Source organism: Pinus tabuliformis, chromosome 2_1, assembly GCF_031772625.1.
Source record: "Pinus tabuliformis cultivar Carrire ecotype Pingquan chromosome 2_1, CPIR1, whole genome shotgun sequence".
Taxonomy (NCBI): Eukaryota; Viridiplantae; Streptophyta; class Pinopsida; order Pinales; family Pinaceae; genus Pinus; species Pinus tabuliformis.
This window is the reverse complement of record NC_142299.1, coordinates 774322985-774345302: the sequence shown is the minus strand read 5'-3', so window position 1 is coordinate 774345302 and position 22318 is coordinate 774322985. Positions and strand designations below refer to the sequence as shown.

Sequence of the window (22318 nt, the reverse complement as noted above, 5' to 3'; positions counted from 1 at the left end):
ATTGTAAATCTACATGTGGCCCTTGCCACGAGAATCTCCAGGAGTATAAGCAGGTCGTGGTGGTCTTCTAGGAGTCTCCCGCACAAACCGACGACCAGAACTAGAACCTCCACGTGAGGGTGTAGATGGAGGTGGCGACAGCAAAGGAACAAGACTCGGACCTCGAGCACTGCTACTGGATGGTGGAGGTGGAGGTGGCATGGCTGCTGCAGCTGCTTCATCTTCATCCCTTATAAGTTCCTCTTCCAGTTCTTCAAGATGCACTATACCATCCTCCAAATTGTCATCCTCTGGGTGATTGTCCCAAATTCTATATGTGGGATCCTCATAAGCCCGATCACAATAATGACTCAACAACCTCAAGTTGTAGTGCACATAAACCAAGCTTTCTGCTCGGTTTTCATTAAGTCTGTTTCTTTTCACATTGTGTATGAAGCTGTAGGTGCTCCAACACCTCTCTGCAGAAGAAGTATTCACAACCTGTGATAGAACCTTTTTTGCCAATTTTGGCAAAAGTCCATGGCCGCCATATGTTTCCCACCATGTGAGAGCATCAAATCTGTCTCTGTCTTCCATTGCATGGAAGGTACCAAACAAACCAGTGCCACTGAAGTATCTGCCTATTTCAAGGCGCACAGCTGCACATTCCTCCCTGTCAGGTATCAACTTTTCCAATGCTTGCAAATATCCACTAGTTACCTCTGCATCTAAATGGGGTTTGGTCCTAATCCCACCCCCTGGTGCAGGTTGGCCCAACCAAGATGTAGAGTAGTATTTTGGCATAAGGATATACGCCAAGCAATGTAGTGGAAGATTAAGTTTATTCCACCGTACACACACAAAATCGTGAATCATTTTGTACAAGTCGGGATCTCTATTATGAACAATATCTTTTATTTTCCCCAACATGATATTCATCTGCTCATACACCTCGCCAATCACTGGTTTGTCTGTATCTGCAAACCGAATCATGTGATAAATGGGCTTGGTGAAATCCAACACTTGCCTCACACTTGTCCAAAACTGACCATCAAGAGCGGCCTCCTCCACCAGTTCAAAACCTTGCCTGTCAGCTGCATTTGTAGCCCTTTCCTTTAATACTTGCCAATGTGGACTTGATACCATGCTAGCCAATGACTCTCTTACCTTCAAAAGGCACCTGAAGGTGAGGTAATAGCTACCAAATCTGGTCTTTCCAATCTTCAACAACTCCAATCTCGAGTGACTGCGGAAAAGGCCATGTGTATTGCTATGATTTGTAATAAATTTTATCATTTGTTTGCCTTTCTTGTACAAATCACCAATCCATTGGTATTGTGCATTTTTGTTCTTGACAACATCATGCATCAGAAGGTTCAATGTGTGAACCAAACATCCAGACCAAAATATGTTGGGGTATTTATCCTCAATAATTGCTCCCGCTGCCTTACAATTAGGAGCATTATCAGTGATGACTTGGATGACATTGTATGGCCCAATACGGTCAATTGTTTCAAGTAATGCTTCTGCAATGTTGATGCCGGTCCTGAACTTGTCTGAGTAATCATGTGCAGTTAGAAAGATGGCACCACTAACAAACACAGCAAGAACACTTATCAATGGCTTGCCTTTTACATTTGTCCATCCATCAGATACAATGGACACCCCATGGTCAGTCCAAGAACTTGTCATTCTATTCAAAGAATGTGATATTTTTGCTTTTTCATTATCAAGTCCAACGGTTCTTGCCTTGTCATACCCAGGGCTCTTGTATCCTTTAGGGGCATCATTTATGGCAGAAATGATTTCGTGCCAATAAGGTGAGAGAAGAACATTGAATGGTATCCCGCATGCATAGAGAAACCTATAAACCTTAGAATCCACATCATTCCTACACCCCTCATCAAGGAAATCTGATATGGTTCTACGCCTTAAACCTGATGACCCTGTGCCTCCATATCCACTGCCTTGGGAGGATGCTGAAGGAGTTCTTTTTGCTTGTGATTGTGAGCTTGGTTCAAAGAAACCCCTTGATTTTTTTGATTTGTATTGGGCTTCCTCCTCTTCCCTTATGTATTTGGCTCTATCCACTGCTGACACCACTGGACAAGTTTTGATTCCTATTTGTTTGTCTCCATCCCATGGCCTTTTCCCGCAGAGGTGTTTTCTGGCACGGGTGTATGAACCTATGTAATCATTGTTGCAATGGGGGCAAAGAAATTTAGTGGTTCCACCCCCTTTCCCTGCTTCAGGCCTGTTAACATATTTCCACAATGGGATTTGGTCTTGTTTACTTTTTTGAGAGTCATGTTCACCCTCCTCCAGCTCCTCCTCACCGGGGTTTTCATCAAATCCACTTTCTCCAGCTTCTTCATCCCCCTCTTCATTTTGGCCCCTCCGTTTCCTACTCTCCAGCACCATAATAACCATAAAAGGGACCAAGAAGAGGAAAATCCCAAGAAATATAGCCAGGTCCATGATGTTTGATATTTGTAGGGTTTTGAATCTGCAAATTAATTTAATTTATTTAGATTAATTAATTTAATAATTTTAATCTATTAATTTAATTTAGATTCATAATTTTTTTACTAAATATAGTTAATAAACTAAATTAAACTACCTAAATTACTACCTAACTAAATTAAACTAACTAAATTACTAAGTTACTTACCTCTCTGCAGGCTTGCTCCTCGCTCCTCGGCACTTGCTCCTCGCTTCTCCTCGCTCCTTTGCTCTTGCTCTCCTTGCTCTGGCTCTCATACAAGTGATAATGAAATGTTTGTTTGCCCCATTGGGCTTTTAAAACAATTTTTTTTTTAAATTGGAAAAAAATTTCGCGTCCGCGGCTTTTTTTCCGCCCGGATCGCTCCCGGCGTCGGGCGATTCGCTCCCGGAGCGAATTTTTAACGCTCGGGAGCGATCGGGAGCATTCGCTCCCCGATCGCTCCCGAGCATTAAAATTCGCTCCGGGAGCGAACGCTCCCAATGTCGCTCCCTAAATTGGCAGGGAGCGCAAATTTTTTTATCGGGAGCCCGCTCCCACCCAGAGCGCGGATTGGGAGCGGGAGCGAGGGGGGGGGAGAGCTCCCCTGCAACACTGAGTGTAACCCTAGATGGGCTAGTTTCACTATAGGAGATGATATGTTGCAGTAATAATCTTATTGATAGTTGGGTTTGGTTGTTGATGTAGACGATTGAAAATATTGGGGCATCTCCTCTTTTGTTGATATATGATTAATAACCTCCTGGTAGGGAGTCTATTGATGTTCAAAAGATTGCATTTCTTCTAAAGGCAACATTAAAATGTGGATGATGGACAGTAATGACTCTTGGAGGTTGGATCAAGAGGGAGTTGATCACTTCCTTCAATCCTTGTTAAAGATAAGTACCTTCTAGACTTATATTATTTCTTTATGACACTATTCTTATTTAGATTTATCATTTAGATTATTGTCCTTCCTACATGAATATTTGAGTATTTCTAACTTCCTAATGAAGGTGTGATTATAAATGTTTCTTGAGGATCATTTGGATGCTAAATGGTGTAGGGAAAGAAAAGTTGGTGCAGGAAGAGGAAAGCTAGAGTAGGAAGAGGAAGCTAGATCAAGAAAAGGAACCTGATCATTAGAGAAATTTTGAGGTCTAAAATGGACCTCGAAACAAAAATGTACAACCAAAATCAGCTTTATAAGAACCAATAGGATTCAAGATGATGATGTGTTAAAATTGGCAACTAGGACCAAACTCCACATGGGTCATCTTATTTATGACAACTGATATTTTTCTTGGATTCCTCTCTCCGAGAGGTGTAGGATTGATCTAAAGATCATCTGATTCCGACATGTATAAATGAAGTTACGAATTTATTTTGATTATGGACAAATTGTCAAGGTCAGCCAGCAAACTTATGTAGACTCAGAAGCCCAAGAGTCACGTCTATTCATCCTCGACATTTGCTATAAATACATGATGCCTTAGCCTCATTTGGACACACTCATCTTCACACTTCTCTCTCTCTCTCCTCATTGATTGGGTATGGATTTCTAGGCCAATCTCTCTCCACACGTCCGAAATTTTAGGCGAGCGAAATTTGAAGAGGCCGAAATTTCAAGAGAACGAAATTTTAGGAGACTAAATTTCTAGATAGTTTGACCAGGGGTTGACCAGCATGCCTTGACCTCCTTTGACTGTGTTTTTGTGAGGGATATCTCTGTTTGGGCATACCGCATTTCTGGGCACAAAAATCGAGGCTAAACGTTGATTGTTGACCAACGTTGACTGCAGCTAAGGCTGACCGCAGGTGGGTTATTTGACCAAACTTTAACTGGGCTGAATTTCACTGTTTTTAGGGTTGTTATATCTTGTTGTTTGGAGGCCGAAGTTGACTGAAGTTGACTGATTCGCTGAGGGTCAAATCTACCATGTTGACCAGCGTTGACTTTTCTGGTTAGGGCTCTTTTGTTGTTGTTATAAATTATCAAATTTGTAAATTGTACTCTCTCTTTTCTAAACTATTAAAGACTATAAGAAGAATTGATTAAGGGTTTCCCCACATTGGGCTTTGTGCCTGGCTAGTACCACATCTTGTGTCCTCTTGTCTTGGCTTGTCTTTTACTGTTTATGTTTATGTTCTATCTGCATTTTACTATCATATTGATGTGATTACTAAACTGGATATTGATATTGGACTAATAAAGAAATTGAAGTAAACTTGCTCTAACGCATAGAACATACCATTGTTGCCTAAAATTAACAATGGTAGATGACATGAGGTTAGAGTTTGAAGGAAACCCTTAAACTGTGTTTGAAAGAAGGGTCTGGATATGATAAAGGTTTGAGTTCTACAATATTGAAACCCTAGCATGATTAATGAGAAGTTATTTCAACACCTATGAACGATTCAGTGTAACCCTATATGGGCTAGTTTCACTATAGGAGATGATATGTTGCAGTAATCATCTTATTGATAGTTGGGCCTGGTTGTTGATGTAGACGATTGAAAATATTGGGGCATCTCCTCTTTTGTTGATATATGATTAATAACCTCATGGTAGGGAGTCTATTGATGTTCAAAAGATTGCATTTCTTCTAAAGGCAGCATTAAAACGTGGATGATGGACAGTAATGACTCTTGGAGATTGGATCAAGAGGGAGTTGATCACTTCCTTCAATCTTTGTTAAAGATAAGTACCTTCTAGACTTATATTATTTCTTTATGACACTATCCTTATTTAGATTTATCATTTAGATTATTGTCCTTCCTGCATGAATATTTGAGTATTTCTAACTTCCTAATGAATGTGTGATTAGCAAATGCTTCTTGAGGACCATCTGGATGCTAAATGGTGCAAGAAAAGAAAAGTTGTTGGTGCAAGAAGAGGAAAGCTAGAGTAGGAAGAGGAAGCTAGAGCAAGAAAAGGAACCTAATCATTAGAGAAATTTTGAGGTCTAAAATGGGCCTCAAAACAAAAATGTACAACCAAAATCAACTTTATAAGAACCAATAGGATTCAAGATGATGATGTCAACCATGGGGGATGATTAACCATTTTTGGAGTAAAAAAGTTAAAAGATTTAAAAAAAAAAAAAAAACTACTTTTTCAACTTATCTCCCTACGGTTTTACTCAAATTTCGAGCAGGAGCACTCACTAGATGCATAATTTAGTTCCTCATCCAAAAGAGTACCCATGTTGCATACTTGTGATGGACCCTGCTACACGAAAAATGAGAAATACATGAAAAAACATGATTGCAATCATGTTTTTCATGTATTTCTCATTTTTCATGTAACATGGTCCATCAAAAGTATGCAACATGGGTACTCCTTGGATGACGAATTAAATTATGCATCTAATGAGTGCTCCCGCTCGAAATTTGAGTAAAACCATAGGGAGATGAGTTGAAAATACAAGTTGAAAAAGCAGTTTTTTTTCCCTCTAAAATTTGATTATGTAATCTACTTTTTATTTTATTATTTCTACTATTATTTTATTATATTCCCTAGGAGGCCCATTTTAGACCTCAAAATTTCTCTAATGTGCATGTAATCTAGGCATGTAACCTCAGACATGCAAATTCGCAAAGTAGCATAAAATCTGGAAGTTACAGTGTGTGAGTTCTACAACTGCCAATGACAGTGTATATGCTAACCAAGTGCTACATGTTGCTAAGGTATCTGAATATTACAAGGTATGTATAGTATAGCATAATTGTTACAATGTTATGTTTCGATTTAGCTGCAATATTTGGATGGAAAGTTAAGCCCTGAGGTATAACAATAATATCACCCTCAGAGAAGTCTTGATTCATACAGTACTCTTGAGTGATGTGTGTCAGCGACTTACATATGTGAATGAACTGGATTCTTGGTACATGTGATAAACTCGTGCACTTTATAGTAATAGTTAATATGACCTAAATCTCTTTGATATTTGGCAAGCATCTTATGTTGGAATACCAGTGATATTCTAGACAATACCAATCATGTGACCATGATGGATATCCTGATTTTGTCTAAAGATAAAACAAGGCCGAAAGCATTGACTTTGATGTATGATAACTTGATATTGTTGACAGTGCTTGTGACGAGTATGGTAACCCTTGATGAATGATTGATGACATTCACATATATGACACGTAATAGTTGATGATGACTTGTCATGACAATGATATATATATGAGAACTTGACATAGTTTGACCCCATGATCTGAAATATGACAGTCTTGTGTGAACAAATATGACTATGCCCTGAAGAAACAATGATCTTAATGCATAATGACCAGGTTGAAGTCTCCTTGATTGATAATGACTGAAGAGGCTTCCCATTTAGAGGGAGAGACCCTTGATGAGATCCCATCATATATTATTATTTGCGTAATGATTGTAAAATTGGGGCTACCTCAGGGGTTTAATAGAAGACCCATGATTGCAGATTGAAACAAGTCTTTGGGACTTGGATTGATGAATATCTAATGTTGTTAAAGGTATGTCTTTGTTAATAAATTTTATGTGCCAATAATTCATTGCTAACGGAACTGGTTTAACCCCAAGCAGTTTTAGAATCCACTTCTCATATAGAAATGTAGTAGAGGAATTCCTTACTAGAGGAAGTGTATTGTTAGAAACATGACTACCAGATTTGGTGGATCCCGTAATGAGCAATCAACCTGATGGATCCTTGTAATGCAAGAATGCACCCCAAGTTAGATAAAGTTTAGACATATATAGCTAGCTCAAAGACATCTTCATGGATTGAGATAATGTTGTTGTCTGAGACAAGCTTAGGCTTGTGGTTGTTGCCTCCGTGTGTGAAAGGGAGAAAGGATTAATAGGGTATTCTTTTCTTTATGTCATGCATTTGCTCCAACATAATATTTGATTTGATGTATTGTATGAACAAAAAACTGAGAATTGTTGCTCTAAAGTACTGCATAAGGCAGTGTGATTAAACTTTTCAGTGATTCGTTTGAGCCAGTGTCAGATATTAGCACTTTGATATGTTGCAGAGAGATGCAGTGATGTGCTCCATCATATTTTTGATCTTCAGAGAGTGGCTTGGATTGATGGATGTGACCCTCCAAGGTAAGGGTCCTAGTTGATCGAGAACACTGAACATAGCTCTTCCCCCTTTGTTTGAGCTCCCAAGGAGGGAATGGAGCATTAAGGGCTCTTGGGGTTGAGGTATCTCTAGATAATAGGATGGTTGTGATCATTACCCTTTATGGTAAGTAGTATCTCGCCTATTGTCACCACAGGGTGTGTGTGATCCTTGTCATTTATGACAAGTTGGGTATCTCCCCCTATCATGATTGGACTAGACAGAATATACCCCAGTATGCATCCTACCCACAAGTTGGGCTTGTTGGGATGGTTCCTCCTCATTTGGCCAATGGGTTGAGATAACTTGAGATGGTTGTGATCCTTACATGACAAGTGGTATCTCGCTCAAGTGATTAGGATGCAGGTGTTCTACCACTTGACTCTTGAGGGTCAACGTGGGAAGATCAGCAAACATTGGGATGGATGTGATCACTACCTTCTATGGCAAGTTGTATCTTGCCTGTTGATTAGACAACAAGATGGATGTGATCCTTGCTTGGTAGATGGATCTCGCCCATTGTCATTGGACAATAGGATGGATGTGATCATTACCTTCTATGCTAAGTTGTATCTCGCCTGTTGATCAGACAACAGGATGGATGTGATCCTTCCTTGGTAAATGGATCTTGCCTATTGTCATTAGAAAGGGTGGTAGCTTGAGAATCCCTATGATGATTCTTCTTTAGATTGAGACATCATTGTTCAGTTGATGATCAGAAGAAACAAGCTAGGATGAGAAGTGATGAGATGGATATCTTGTTGATATAGTTGAGATGAAAGTCATGAAATTTGACTTGGAGACTAGTAGGGTTTGAGGAGTGATTTCCCCTAACTTTGATTGAGCATTATTCTTCTTCTATGAGACAAGATGAGATGTAATGACGATACAGCTACTTGCCTTCTTATATTGAGATGAAACTTTTGATGTGAATGGAAATTCCTCCCTAGCTAAGAGGGAGTGTTAAAATTGGGCAACGTCATGATGAATTTCCTCAAAGGCAAAACACTAAGCCCCAATGAAGCCCATCTTCCTCTAAGAGAATTCAATTTGGGCAAAGGAAAAACTTGTTATAATGTAAGTCAAAACCTTTATGCAAGCAATTATTAAAAGGGAAAATTATACAAATATTTTTGATGAACAAATTTTGAAATTAGAATTTAAATTTCTGAATCCCTCCATGAGATTTCATGTTGGCTCCTTAATCAAAGCTACCCATATGATTCACTTAAATGTATATAAATAGCTAATCATTGTATGGCTCGGGACACACACACTTTTGTGTTATTCGCATCTATTATTTTATGAGGTTCAAATTTTCTCCTGAGGTCTGCATCCATAGACAATGATTCGCATAATATCTAAGGCTCGAACTTTTGTGTGGTTTGGATCTCTCAAGATTATGTGACATCGCGTCATTCAAAAAGGTGGTTTTCTGTGGTTCATTATTTTACATTGGTTCGTTGACTTTGTTGCGGCTTGTGTATGTTTATTTAAGGCTCGCAGTGAATCGCATGTTGTAGTATCTCGTGTGCTCAATCATTATTTTTGTGCTACGTATGATTCTTCCTATGCCTAGCTCCATATTACTATGGCTCAATCTGTCCATCTGTAGCACGCACTTATTCCCATGGCCTCGTACTCATCATCTCGCTAATCGCACATTCATCTGGCCCACATTGCTTGGCAATGGCACATATTATATTGTTTAAGTGGCTCGTATATGGCTCACTACAGCAGCTTTGTTTATATGTTGGCAGTAGTATCATTACAGTGGCATCATTCTTACTAAATTGTGACATTGCATTATGACAGTGACATCAATCTATGGCCATGGTTTTATGTTATACAATGGCATCTCTCTGTGGCTATAGCGTTATACTAGGCCGTGACTCGTTCTTTCTTTTTCACTTGCTCTGTGGTAGGGTTCGATATAATACAGTGGCTCAATTATGATTATGGCATCGCTCCTATGTTCTACAGCTATACTCCTATACAGTGGCATCGTTTATAAATTGCCTATGGCATCAGTTATATATATGTATTGGTAGTGTCTTCGTTTATGTATTGGCATGGGCATCCTCTCTCTCTCTCTCTCTCTCTCTCTCTCTCTCTCTATATATATATATATATATATATATATATATATAGTGGTCGCAACATTACTTATAGTGGCATCGCTTGATTCTTTTATGACATCATATATGATGACCATATGACTGAGAACACATAACAAAGTAACCTTTGATGAGGCATGATCTTATTGCATAGACAATGACTTTGATATTGTAGTAATCTTAATGTGATAGTGACCCTGATATTGATATGGCACCTATATGGCAGACATGGCAGTAATCTCGATATGGCAGCTCTTGATATGATAGAAGTTACAATGCTTAATGATGATATTGGTTTTTGCAATAGTGATATGGCAAAAGCTTTCTTAGACTCACTTGGTTATAGGAAGTCAATTCACAAGACGAAGTTGTGAACTGACTTGGATTGACTCTAGAAGTCTTGATGTAATGGTGTATCGCAGTATGTATGTACTTTGTATCTCAGCTCAACAATTGATGGATATCTTGGCCTTGGTCTCTGACTAAATCTTGGTGTCTCTATTTGTGCATGTTTTTCTTCTGTTGTTCCCTTATGTTCCGCTGCAATGTTGATGTTATTGTTCTTTCTACACGATTGCTAATGATGTTATGATGTAATGGGGTGAATGCATATGTAAATGATGAAAAGTTTAAAAATGTAATTATCAATAGCAAAGAACAATATAGTCCTAAGAAAATTAACAATCATGACTTTCCTTGCAAGGTCCATCACTTCCTTGCATGTACCATGACTTTCTTTGCATGCGCCATGACTTCCTTGCATGGTCTACGACTTTCCTTGCACGCACCACAACTTTCCTTGCACGTAACACAACTTTCCTTGCATGGTCCATGACTTTCCTTGCATGGCCTGGAAGACTCCACTCTCTCACTTGAACCTGAAGGTTAGACTTCCACTGGGTGACTAATTCTCCCTCTGAGCCCGTAATCTCCCTCTAAGGCCAGACTCCCTATGGGCCTACAAAACCTTCCCTTGGCTCATGTTGCTTCCCTTCCTAGGAAGTATCCTCAACCAATTGTATCCTGCAACATATCACCCAATGTATCCTCCTCAAGTAAGCATCCCACTCACCCAAGGTCACAATCATCCAATGATCATCCTGTAACTGAGCTTGTGTCTATTCAAGAACAGTCTCAAGTTGTGGTTGAACACTTGGCCTAGTCCACTCTAGACCACCACAACTCAACTTTGCAAGTGTCCTCATCCTCCTAGGTCAAACACCTCATATGCACATCGCTCCAATGCAAGATGTGCAACTCTGCAACCTGATGAATACTCCATCTTGCAATCAACCTGCCATCCACATGAAGCTACCTCGTCCATGCCAAGGCACCTAAGCTCTCGCAACTTACTATGACGAGTCAATGGAAGTCCATCGACATTATCGGCAACCTGACACTCAACATAATGTTGTGCACCGAGTTCTCCGCCAATCCACCAAAACTCCCATTCTGCCACCCTAAGGTGCAATAATCCACAACTCCTTGTCTGAGCATTCTACTCCATGTCTCACAAGGAATACCTAGCCAACTCTCTTGGCAACACTGCTACTTTTTGCAACATTCCTGCTACTCCCTCCCAAAGTTGCCACCTATGCACAAATCTGACCCAACTGCTCTTCAAAGTTGCTTTAATACAATGTTATAATTCCATGCACCACAGCTTTAGTCTATGCTCTTAGCTAGAAAACATAAACAAACTAGCAGTGCCTACCTTTAAAAAAATTGCACAACAAAAATTACACCAACAATCAGATCAAAGTATAGTACACAATATAATATATGCCCAATCTTGTTTCTTATAGTTCCTTTAATAAGAAAACTCATAGGGCTCCCATACCAAGGATAGTGGCCCTTTACAATCCTAGTACCATGCCAAATATGCAAGTCTTTCCTTTGACTAAATACCTAGGGCTGAGGCCTCTTTTGCCCAAAATACAACACATGCAGCTCACTTAAATAACTTGTTGTAAGTTGTAACAACCTAAGGAATTAACAACCCACTTTATATTACTCAAACACAAATCAGCGTACTTGGGCATGATCCTCTAGCCCATGGTCCTCTTGTTGTAGCTTTCATGGGCCCTCTGCCAACTCCTTTAGGACTCTGACCCCTTTACTAGCATGTTAGCTGCTCCTTTACCCTTCAACTAGCTTCTTTTACCCTTGCGATCTGTCTCGGTGCTTTTCTTACCTCTGTTGCCTTGCAAGTTGCTACAGCAACCCTAAACCACCTGTGTTTCAGCCTCATGCTATCGTTCACTTCTGCGGCTAGCCACCTATCAGTCTTGGCCCTCCTATTTAGATCTGTGACCCTGCTCCTAGACCTGCAGCTACCTAACCAGGTTGGTCGTCTGCGGGCTCCTTTCTGATCTCTAAAACAGACCTTGGTTGCTCCTTTAGCCTATCAAATGCACAAAAAACTTGGCCTTTAGATATCTTCTTTTAGACTTGTGGCTAGATCACTTTTAGCATTCCACACAAGAAGAAAATCCTTTATCTCCTTGTATTTATACTTTTCCATGGGGTTGTTGAAATTCTATGGCAAATGCAGTAGAATACAATTTTTTGCCTAATAATTACTTTCTAATGATGTTCAAACGGTAATTTTTATGCCATTGCTATCATTGAATAATTATACTCAGAAAATCTCAACAATAAATGCAGCATAAATAATAAAGATCATAGAAAGATAGCCATGCACAGTAGACACAAAAAAAATTCACCAAGAAAGCCCAACAATCTTTTCTTGAGTAGAAATCTTTTTAGTAAGGTTTCAAATCAGAAATTTTGTCTAGAAATTTGTGCCAATAATCCAAGTCAAGATACCAATCAAACTTGGTCAAAATAGTTGTTGGTCAAACCAATCAAACATCAAAAGTCAATGCTAGTCAACGACCTGTGGTCAAACTTCGACCCTACAGTCAACTCGGCCTACGGCTAGTCAAAGTCTGCAGTTAGCTTGCATTCAAATCTGGGTGTGCAGCAGTGGTCAAACTGGCATGTGCGGCCTCTAGAAATTCAATCAAACATATCAATTAACACTTGGTCAAACTGTCAATGCGGCCTCGTCAGACTCAATTATACAGCTGGTCAAATAGTGCTCACATTGTGGCCAAAACAAGAGATAGAAATAATGAAGATGATCTCCAGCAATAGTTTTCTCCTTGGACAAATTTCTCCTCCGCTAGAAAAGATTCAAGGAGCTTGCTACATTGATGATTTTGCCTCTCACATGTTTGTATATTTATGTAGAGCTCTAATGTTGAGTGGAGACCCATATGGGAGCATCTCATCACAAGAAAGCCCCTCACTTATGAAGCTTACATGTCAACTCAACATTAGACTAGAAACATTTACCCCACTGTTGGGTAAAAAACCCTAATCAATAAACAATTCAAACTCGCTCCATAAAAAATAGATCACTCCATCTTGGAGCACCATGTGAGCATCATGGGCCAATCTCCCTTAGCCAAATCAGCATGGCTATATGGGAGAAACACTACCCTTGTGCCATTCACCCCTAACCAAAACAGCATGGCCCTGCCAAATTAGCATGGTTGTATGGGTGAATGTATCATTCCCCAACTATTTAAATTAGCATGACACCATGGAAGAATGTTTGCTCGATGCTACAAAAAAAAACATCAACACTCTTAGCGAGGAGACATTCTGCATCACAACAAGCTTGTCTCAAAAGTATACAAACTTCCCCTTAGATAGAGGCTTGGTGAGAATGTTCGCAATCTGCTCATCTATGGATATGTACTGGAGATTCACTACTCCCTTCTGCACCATGTGTCAGATGAAGTGATAATTGATCTCAATATGCTTCAGCATGTCATGAAATACTAGATTCTTTGAAAGCCTAACACGGCTTTAGTTATCACAATATATCAAGGAAGTCTTTGCAGCACTAGCTACGATATACTCCGCCTCTTTTGTACTGAGTGCGACAAAGTTTGCTTCCTCCTAAGCCAGGATATCATATTTGATCCCAAACTGAAGCAGCACCTTGAGGTGCTCTTTATGTCCTCTGCACTCCCAGCCCAATTAGAATCAGTATATCCCTATAGCCTAACTTCACCACCTGAGACATATCTTAAAACATATCCAACTGTACCATGCAGGTACCTCAACACATGCTTCGCTGCAACCCAATGTACATGCCTCAGCTCGACGATAAACTAGCTCAGGATGTTCACTACAAACAAAATATTTTCCCTGGTGTTAACCAACTACATAAAGGATCCAATCAACTGTTTGTACATAATGGATACACCAAATCTGAATTTGAAGTGGAATCACTTAGCTTCTTCAAATTGGTCACCATAGGTGTAGCCATGGACTTGCAGTCCATCATACCAAATCTCCTCAAGATCTGAACTGTGTACTTCCCCTGTCTAAGGAAGATCTCACCTAATCTTTGCCACACCTCCAATCCCAAGAAATAATGCATCAAGCCAAGATCCTTCATCTCGAACTCTGAAGCCAACTCCCTCTTGCACCTAACAATGAGCCTCTCTACCCCAGTAAGGAACAAATCATCAACATACAGCACCAAGATCAAAGGATCACCATCAACAACCATGAAGTAAAGGTCAGGATCTGCATCACTCTTGGTGAAGCCCAAACTCATCAAGTATCCATTAATCCTGGAATACGATACCTTGGCTCCCTGCTTGAGTCCGTACAAAATTTTCTTCAACCTACAATTATGGGACTCCTTCCCATGTACCACAAAGACCTGAGGTTGCTCTATGTACACTTCCTCAGTCACACCATTGAGGAACGCAGTATTTACATCCATCTGATGTAACCTCCAACGCATAATTGAAGCAATAAAACAATAGTCCTAATAGAAGTGTACCTAACGACTAGAGCAAATGTCTCCTCATAGTCCACTCCCTCTTTCTGAGAGAACCCTCTCGCCACAAACCTCACTTTATACTTCTTGATGTTGCCATCTGCTGCATGCTTGATCTTATAGATCCACTTGGAAGTCACTACTGACTTCCCTTTTGGTCTCTCGATTATCTCCCACACATCATTCTTCATGATCAATAGATACTCCTCCATCATGGCATCCATCCAAACCTACCTTCTACCATTAGACTGGGCACCATCTTGACAAGAGAACTGAGACTTGTACAAGCTGCCTGAATACTGAATTTGAGGCTATTAAATGGTTGATCTTTCAACAATGCTTTGGTACCATGTTGAAATTCTATGGCAAATGCAATAGAATACAATTTTCTTCCTAATGATTTTCAAACAATAATTTTTATGTCACTACTATAATTGAATAATTACACTCAGGAAATATCAAAAGCAAATGCAGTGGAAATAGTAAAGATCATAGAAATATAGCCATGCACAGTAGACAAAAAAATTTCACCTAGGAAACCCAACCTAGGGAGAAAACCCAACAATCATTTCTTGATAAGAAACTATCTTTTTAGCAAGGTTACAAAACAAAAATTGTCAAGAAATTTGTGCCAATAATACAAGTCAAAATACCAATCAAACTTGGTCAAAACAGCGATTGGTCAAACCAATCAAACATCAAAAGTCAACACTGGTCAACAACCTAGTCAAATTGGCATGCAGTCAAACTTTGGCCCTACAGTTTGTTGAAGAATGTAACTAGGTTCGGTCTTCATAAATTGTATTTGAGTCACAATGAAATGTATTTATCAAAAGAATGAAAAAGAAATTATTATTATTATTATGACTTATTAAAACATGGGTTTCTTGCTTGGGTAATCATGTTTTAGATCAAAGTCCCCATTGAGGACTTTTAGGATTTATTCTAGGCCATTAGAATCATTGTCCATTAAAAGAGACCCTTCTTGGGCTTTTGAATCATGTAAAAAGATTTATTATTGAGTCAAATAAGTCATTTGTCACCTCCACACCAAGTCAACCTCAAGGAGATCAAGTCGGCCTCAAACAGGGTAATTCGACCTCACCAAAAGGGTATATATACAAGCAGTTCGAATTCATTTGGAACACTCACTCACACAAGTTCAATATCCAAGAAGAAGAGCAGAAAAAGTGTGAAATTCCAAGAGGAGGAGAATTGCTGGAAAGGACAAGATCGAAGTTTTCGGGTCATCTCTCTCTCACGCATGTGGATTTTCTAGTCTACTACTGGAAGGTCGAAGTTGTTGTTGGGCTAACTGTTGGGTCGAAGTTGTTGCTGGGCTAACTGTTGGGTCGAAGTTGTTGTTGGGCTAATTGTTGGGTCGAAGTTGTTGTTGCGCAAACTGTTGGGTCGAAGTTGTTGTTAGGCTAACTACTGGGTCGAAGTTGTTGTTAGGCTACTGCTATGTCAAAGTTCTACTAGATCGAAGTTTTGTTGCTACTACAAGTTATTGCTACCAGGTCCAAGTTATTATTGAAAGGGTTATCATCTACAAAAGGAAGAAAGGGTCGACTCATTGTGGAGGAAGTTTGCGTCTAGGCCAAGAGTCTTGGATCATCTTGTGAAATTATTAAGGAAGAGTTGTTGACTGGGTTTTCCCCTAGATAGGGGTTTTTCCCTGGCTGTCTGCCTACATCTGGTGTCTGTGATCTTTGTGCTATTGTTTTGGTAATTGCTTGATGAACTAAAAGATAAAAGAGGAACATAAGAAAACCATAAGAATATCACAAGTAATTATCTATATAAAGAAAATCTTTCTGCCTTTCTAATTTTCTAACATGGTATCAGAGCTAAGGTGAAGAAGGAGGAAAAAGGTAGCTCAAAGATCTATTAAAAGGAGAATAAGAAGTTTGAATAAGGGTCATCGAAAGGATCATATAAGAAGTCAAGTCTACCATCTTCAAGGACAATGTCTAACTCAATGAAGGGAGAAAACAAATTAGAAGGAGCATCCAACTACAGGGCATGGAAGAAGAGGATAGACCTCATCCTCGAGAAGAATAAAGTATTGGATTTAGTCAAAGGAAAAGTAAAGAAGCCTACTAATGAGTCAAGTGATGCAGAAAAGGCAAAGTTCAAGGAAATAGAAATATTGTCCATGACACTAATGGTGGATGGAATAAAGGATAACCTCATTCCATATATATCCAACATAGATTCTGCTCAAGAGATGTATGAGGCATTATCCAAATTATTCACTATCAAGAATCTTGGTCAAATAGCAAGTCTTAAGAATGAACTAAGATCTATAAAGATGACAAAGGAAGACATTGTGGCATCCTTCTTTGTGAGAATAGCTAGATTAAGAGATGAACTCCAAGCAATTGATGAGATAGTACCGGAAAAGGAGCTTGTAATCACTGCACTTCTAGGATTACCAACATCATGGAGTGCCTTCTCATCAAGTCTCAACAGTTGGAAGGAAACTCCTACATTCGAACAACTATGGAATGCATGCAGTCAGGAAGAAGTCAGAATTTCTCTAGTAAGCAACAAGAGAATGAAGAGGAGAAAGTTTCAAATGCCTACTCCGCTCATCACAAGAACAAAGGATCATTCAAGAAGTCTAAAGGGCCTAGAAGGAAGATAGACCTATCCAAAATCGAATGCTACAATTGTCACAAGATGGGTCACTATAAAAGCGATTGTCTTGAGAATCCGAGAAATAGAAAGAGAAATAGGGATCATGCAAATGTTGTCAAAGAAGGATCTCCAAAGAAGCACAAGACCGAAGAATTAGAAATAAAGGACTTATACTACTAAGTCCTTCTACTCTAAGTTTTTGAATTGTTTTGTATTTTGATTTCTAGCACTTATAGGTTTAACATTCTTTGGAAAGACATTGTTGAATTGTTTTGTTAAAGTTATAGGTATCCCTCGAGATTGGATTAAGAGGGAGCCCTCACCATTTTCCAAAGATAAGTATCTTACTCCTTGTATTATCTTTTATATTTGGTTTTCCTTTTCCTATCTGGATGTGGTTATACTAGATGCTAATAACATTTCTTTTTATATTTTCCTTGTTTAGGAAAAGCTTGCTGATATGCTCAAGGGCTATGAAGAAGACCTCACAAGACAAAGCATAGAAGCTCTATTGGAATTAATGTCCTATAAGGTTTGTCTAAACTCAAAGGTATGTCTTAGACTATAAGTTTTGTTTCTCTTTGTTATAAAGGTATACTCATTCATTTTAAGGAATCTGCTTTACATTACTAACAAGTGTTATGTCTAGGACCTTTGAATCATAAAGATTCTTGTCTAGGAGATTAATCATTAGATTGAATCTACCCTCATTAAAATCATTATGTTTGTAGAACCCTAAAAGGTTCTCTATAAAACCCTAACCTAAGGGTATGTCAATGCTAATGTGAAAAACCCTAGTCTACCTAGGGTTACTGAATGCTAATGCTTTTGAATGGAGTCAAATATAATATTCTTAGCTTTGACCTCACATTTTCTATACTTCGTTCTCGCAACAGCAGGTGCATTTAAAGGAGGCTCCACCACTTTTCCCTACACATAGTCCAATACTTCATGCTCCTCCAAAGTCAAGTCCAAAGTCATCTTCCATGCATGATAGTCAGATTTTTCATTGAGCTTGTCCTCAGTCTTGAAGTAAGATGTAGAGGCCATGGAGACTTGTCAAATATTCTTTGTCCAATAGATATCTTAGTGATTGATTTTCTCTCTTGCTTGGGCTTGTCCTCACTTGGGCTCTGATACCATTCTAATTTTAGATAACAATGGTATGTTCTATGCTTGCAACAATTACTTCAATGTCCTTTTTATAAGCCCAATGTCAATTCCAATTTAGTTTCTAATAGCAATCACATAAACCATTAATTCACATTGACAATAACTGTAGATAGAACATAAATAGTAAAATGCAGAAGACAAGCCAAGACAAGGGAACACAACAATTTGGCTCAAGCCAAGGGAAAAACCCCAAGATGGGGAAAACCTGTGATCAATTCTTCTTATTATAAATATCAAATGTTCAGCAGAGAGAGAGAGAGTACAATAGTACAAAGTCAAAGTCAAATTTGATGATCCAATATCACTGTAAAAACAACCCTGTCAAATCTGAAAATTTTGTTCCTAGTCAACAGCAGTCAAACAACCCTAACCAGTCAGCAGTCATTGGTCAAAGAACCTCTTCTTGAGCTCGGTCAAAGGCAGTCAAACTCGGCCTTCCTTGCTGGTCAAAGTCAGCCCAAAACAGTCCTCCAAAGTCCCAGTCAAATTCAATCAAAAGAGAGAGAAAGTCTGTCATACTTTTCTGCGGTCATAACAGCAGCCAACCCTGAAGTTAATGCTGGTCAAAGTGCCCAGATTTCTTCGATTTCTATGCCCAGCAATTCGACCTTCCAAAATCGAACTTTTGATGGTCAAATGAAATCAAACCAATGAAGGAAACTCGGTCAAACAAGGTCAAATGGTCCTGCTACAGAAAGTCAACCCAAACAGTCAAAGAAGCCTCCAAAAATCTCGCACGTGTGAAGAAGAAAGGCTGCCCTACAATCTATACAACCCAATCAATGAAGGAGAGAGAAGAATATGATGTGTGATGAATGTGCCAAATGAGGATGGAGGTCTCTTCTATTTATATGCGTTGGAGGAGGGTCAATTTGTCCAACTTGACCCCAATCCAACCATGACAAACTGCACATGTGAGGGCTTTACTTCAAAAACATATTTCTCCTTGTCCGATTTTAGTGAACCGTAGATCAATTTTGGTCCTCTCGAAAAGAGGAATTCAATGTTAATTATCTCCATCAAATGAGCTGTCCAAAGTGGAATTTGGCCCTAGTTGCACAATTTAACATATCTTTCTCAGAATGCTAGTCCTATAGCTTCTGAACCAGGGTGAAAAATGTTGAGAAATCAAGGGCAGCTAGATTAGGTGATTTCTCTTTGATAACTGCCTGTGATGTTCTTTTACTTGATGTACTTGTTAGTAGCTTCTTCTTTCACTTGATTATTATTGTGTTCTTATCAATAAATAGCTGCCAAACTATAAAGATCAAAAGAACAAGAGGACACAAAATATACGCTGCTAGCCAGGGCCAAAACCTCTCCTCTTGAAAGGAAAACCCACAAGAATTCTTCTCTTATAGATTCTTCAAATGACGAATTCCAAGACCTAAGACTCTTGTCAAAAACCCCTCCAAGACCAAGTCAAACTTCTTCTTTTGATGAGCTTGTCTTCCACAAAGTCAACGCCAATCAAACTTGCTTCAAATACTTCAGATTTCGGCCTCTCTTCAAAATTTTGGCTTCTATTACAGGTCTGCAATTTTCGGCCTGCCTGCAATCTCAGCAGTTTTGCACGTGTGAGTAGTTTAGAGCAGAAGTACGAGTCTTCTCTCCTTCGCTAGGGTTGATCCTTTTTCCTTGGTAACTCGGCTTGCAATCTGATCTATTTGACACCTTATTTCGGCCCCTTGATGTGACTGCAATTCTCGATCTTGCTGCAACAGAAAATTTCCCTAGATTCCTCGCACATGTGAGATGAGTAGCCCAAAAACAATCTTATAAAAAACCTTGATCTATCTTCCCTTCTTTCTCCTCTTCTTCGTTCTTCTTCTTGGTCTCTTTCTTGTTCTCTAATAAGCTGCTTGGATGCCCTTCCAATGAGGTCGACTACCTTGTATATATAGGCTTCATGTGGATGTAGAATAGCACTTGTGAGGCCGACTTGTTTCTCCTGTAGGCCGACTAGTTTGACTGCTAGGCCGACTTGTCTTGGAGGGGTCTTATGACACTTTTTGACTTGCAATATTTTTCTTGACATGATACAATATGCCCAATAAGGTCTTTCATAATTTTCTTGACATGATACAATATACCCAATAAGGTCTTTCATATATGACAATGATTTAATTGACTTCTTGACTCTATGACAAACCCTAGAAGCACTCAATGGGTGCTTGACCTATAAATAAAATTGACCTTGAGCATGAAACCCATGCGACAAAAATAATAATAACATTTTTTTCTTTCATTTTACAATATACAAGAATCAGGAGTACATTTCATATTTATGAAGACCGAACCTAGCTACCTATTTCAACAAAGAAATCGGCATCTAGCTTTCCTATCTCACACATTCTGCTATGCAGTCTCTTGTAATGAACATAGGGGCATTTCACTTACAGCTGCTAAGGAGTCTCCGTGGAGGTAGACATCATGTTTGGAGCAGCCAGAAAATTTACAACGATATTAAAGCACTGGAATTCAAATTGTCACCTTCGTGGTTGCCTCAGGCAGTGTGGTAAAATAGTCAGTCGACAGCAGGAAAAACTGGAGAAAAGCCCGTGGCTCACGTCTGACCTTCAAAATTCGGATCATGAAGAATAACAAGGGCCCAGGCCCCAAACACACAATTTGCAGCAAGAAATTAACAAAACCACAAATTGCTTTGCTTCCAAAAGTTCAGATACCAATAAAAACAGATGCTCACACCCAAAAAATCGAGGGGAAAATGCCCATGAACAGTTATTCCGCCACCATGATTTGAGATGCCAATGAAAACAGCTTCCCATACCAAGGAAATTGAGGGTAAAATGTCCACGAATTCTTGTTTTCACTCCACAAATTTAGATGCCCATGCCCATGAAACAGAGGGCAAAACACCCATAAATGGTTACTTTGCCTCCACAAGTTCAGACGCCCAGAAAAATGATGATTGAAACATGCCTGATAACTTGGTTGCTCCACAAATTAAGAAAATAATTGTTTTCTCATTTCTTCTTTTCATGTTCTTGATGTCTTGCAATCTAATTCAAGGATCCCTGTTGTGAATGTCTGTTGTAGTGAAATGCAGCAGAAAATTCCAGAACAGAATTGAAAAACACAGACTATAGCTTGTATGCATAAAGGTCTTGCAGAGAATCGTAACTTGTAGATTTTTTAAAAAATAATGAAGATATCTTCGAGCTTCAAAAACCATAAGTTCCATCCATTGATGCCACCATCCTTGATGTGATGCAAATGACAAATTCAAAGAACACATGAAAACAAACCTTAGTACACTCACAAAACCAAGTTAAGAAAATGATGAATAAGCAAAGGAAGAGTGCTTACAAGTAGCTTAGTAACCTCAGAACCTCCTGACAGGAGCAGCTCACCTTTAACAACAAATAGAAACCTGAAAAGATAAGTATTCATTAGATGAAGGATAAAACAACAAGTGTCACAAAATTTAGAGTTAAAATGATTAATATACACCACATCAATGAGCTGAAATGGGTAAACGTAGATATATAAATTTTCCAGAAAATGAAATAACAAACTAGATTTTCAAGAAAGGCACCACAAATATAATAGTTAAGGAAGGGTAAGGCCATTGAAAGGGATGCATACAAGAAGGAATTGAAGAGGGTTGTATGGAAAATAACAAGGGGAAGAGAGAAGCTGAATCTGTTCAGCAACTAAAGGGGAAAGCATTTGAAAAGGTAGAAGAAATGCAAAATAGTGGTAAGGCCATGAGAATCCTGTGACTGCAAAAGACAGATAGTTAAGGAGGGAAATCATGGCTTGAAAACCTAAAACTTCCAAATGCTTTTGGGATCACAAATAGCCTAACTTCCGAGAATGAAGTTTTGGGAAGCAAAGACTTTTTGCCAGCAAGTTAAAATATATTTTATTTAAATCTATATAAAATGTCCAACCTCCCATACAAACCAAATACTTG

At 39.0% G+C, this 22318-nt stretch overlaps 1 pseudogene across 8 annotated transcripts in view; it reads right to left on the bottom strand.

The window, feature by feature from the left end:
* LOC149202869 (putative pentatricopeptide repeat-containing protein At3g13770, mitochondrial pseudogene) overlaps positions 1–22318 on the bottom strand; it is a 124129-nt pseudogene that overhangs the window by 23547 nt on the left and 78264 nt on the right. For 4 of the 8 annotated variants that reach the window (XR_016253921.1, XR_016253924.1, XR_016253923.1 and 1 more), the window contains one exon: positions 21724–21772. The product of XR_016253921.1 is annotated as a putative pentatricopeptide repeat-containing protein At3g13770, mitochondrial pseudogene, transcript variant X1 (transcript). Of the gene's footprint in view, positions 1–20778; positions 21773–22318 lie in introns of those variants that run through there. The other 4 variants (XR_016253922.1, XR_016253926.1, XR_016253928.1 and 1 more) reach the window with 2 other exon arrangements.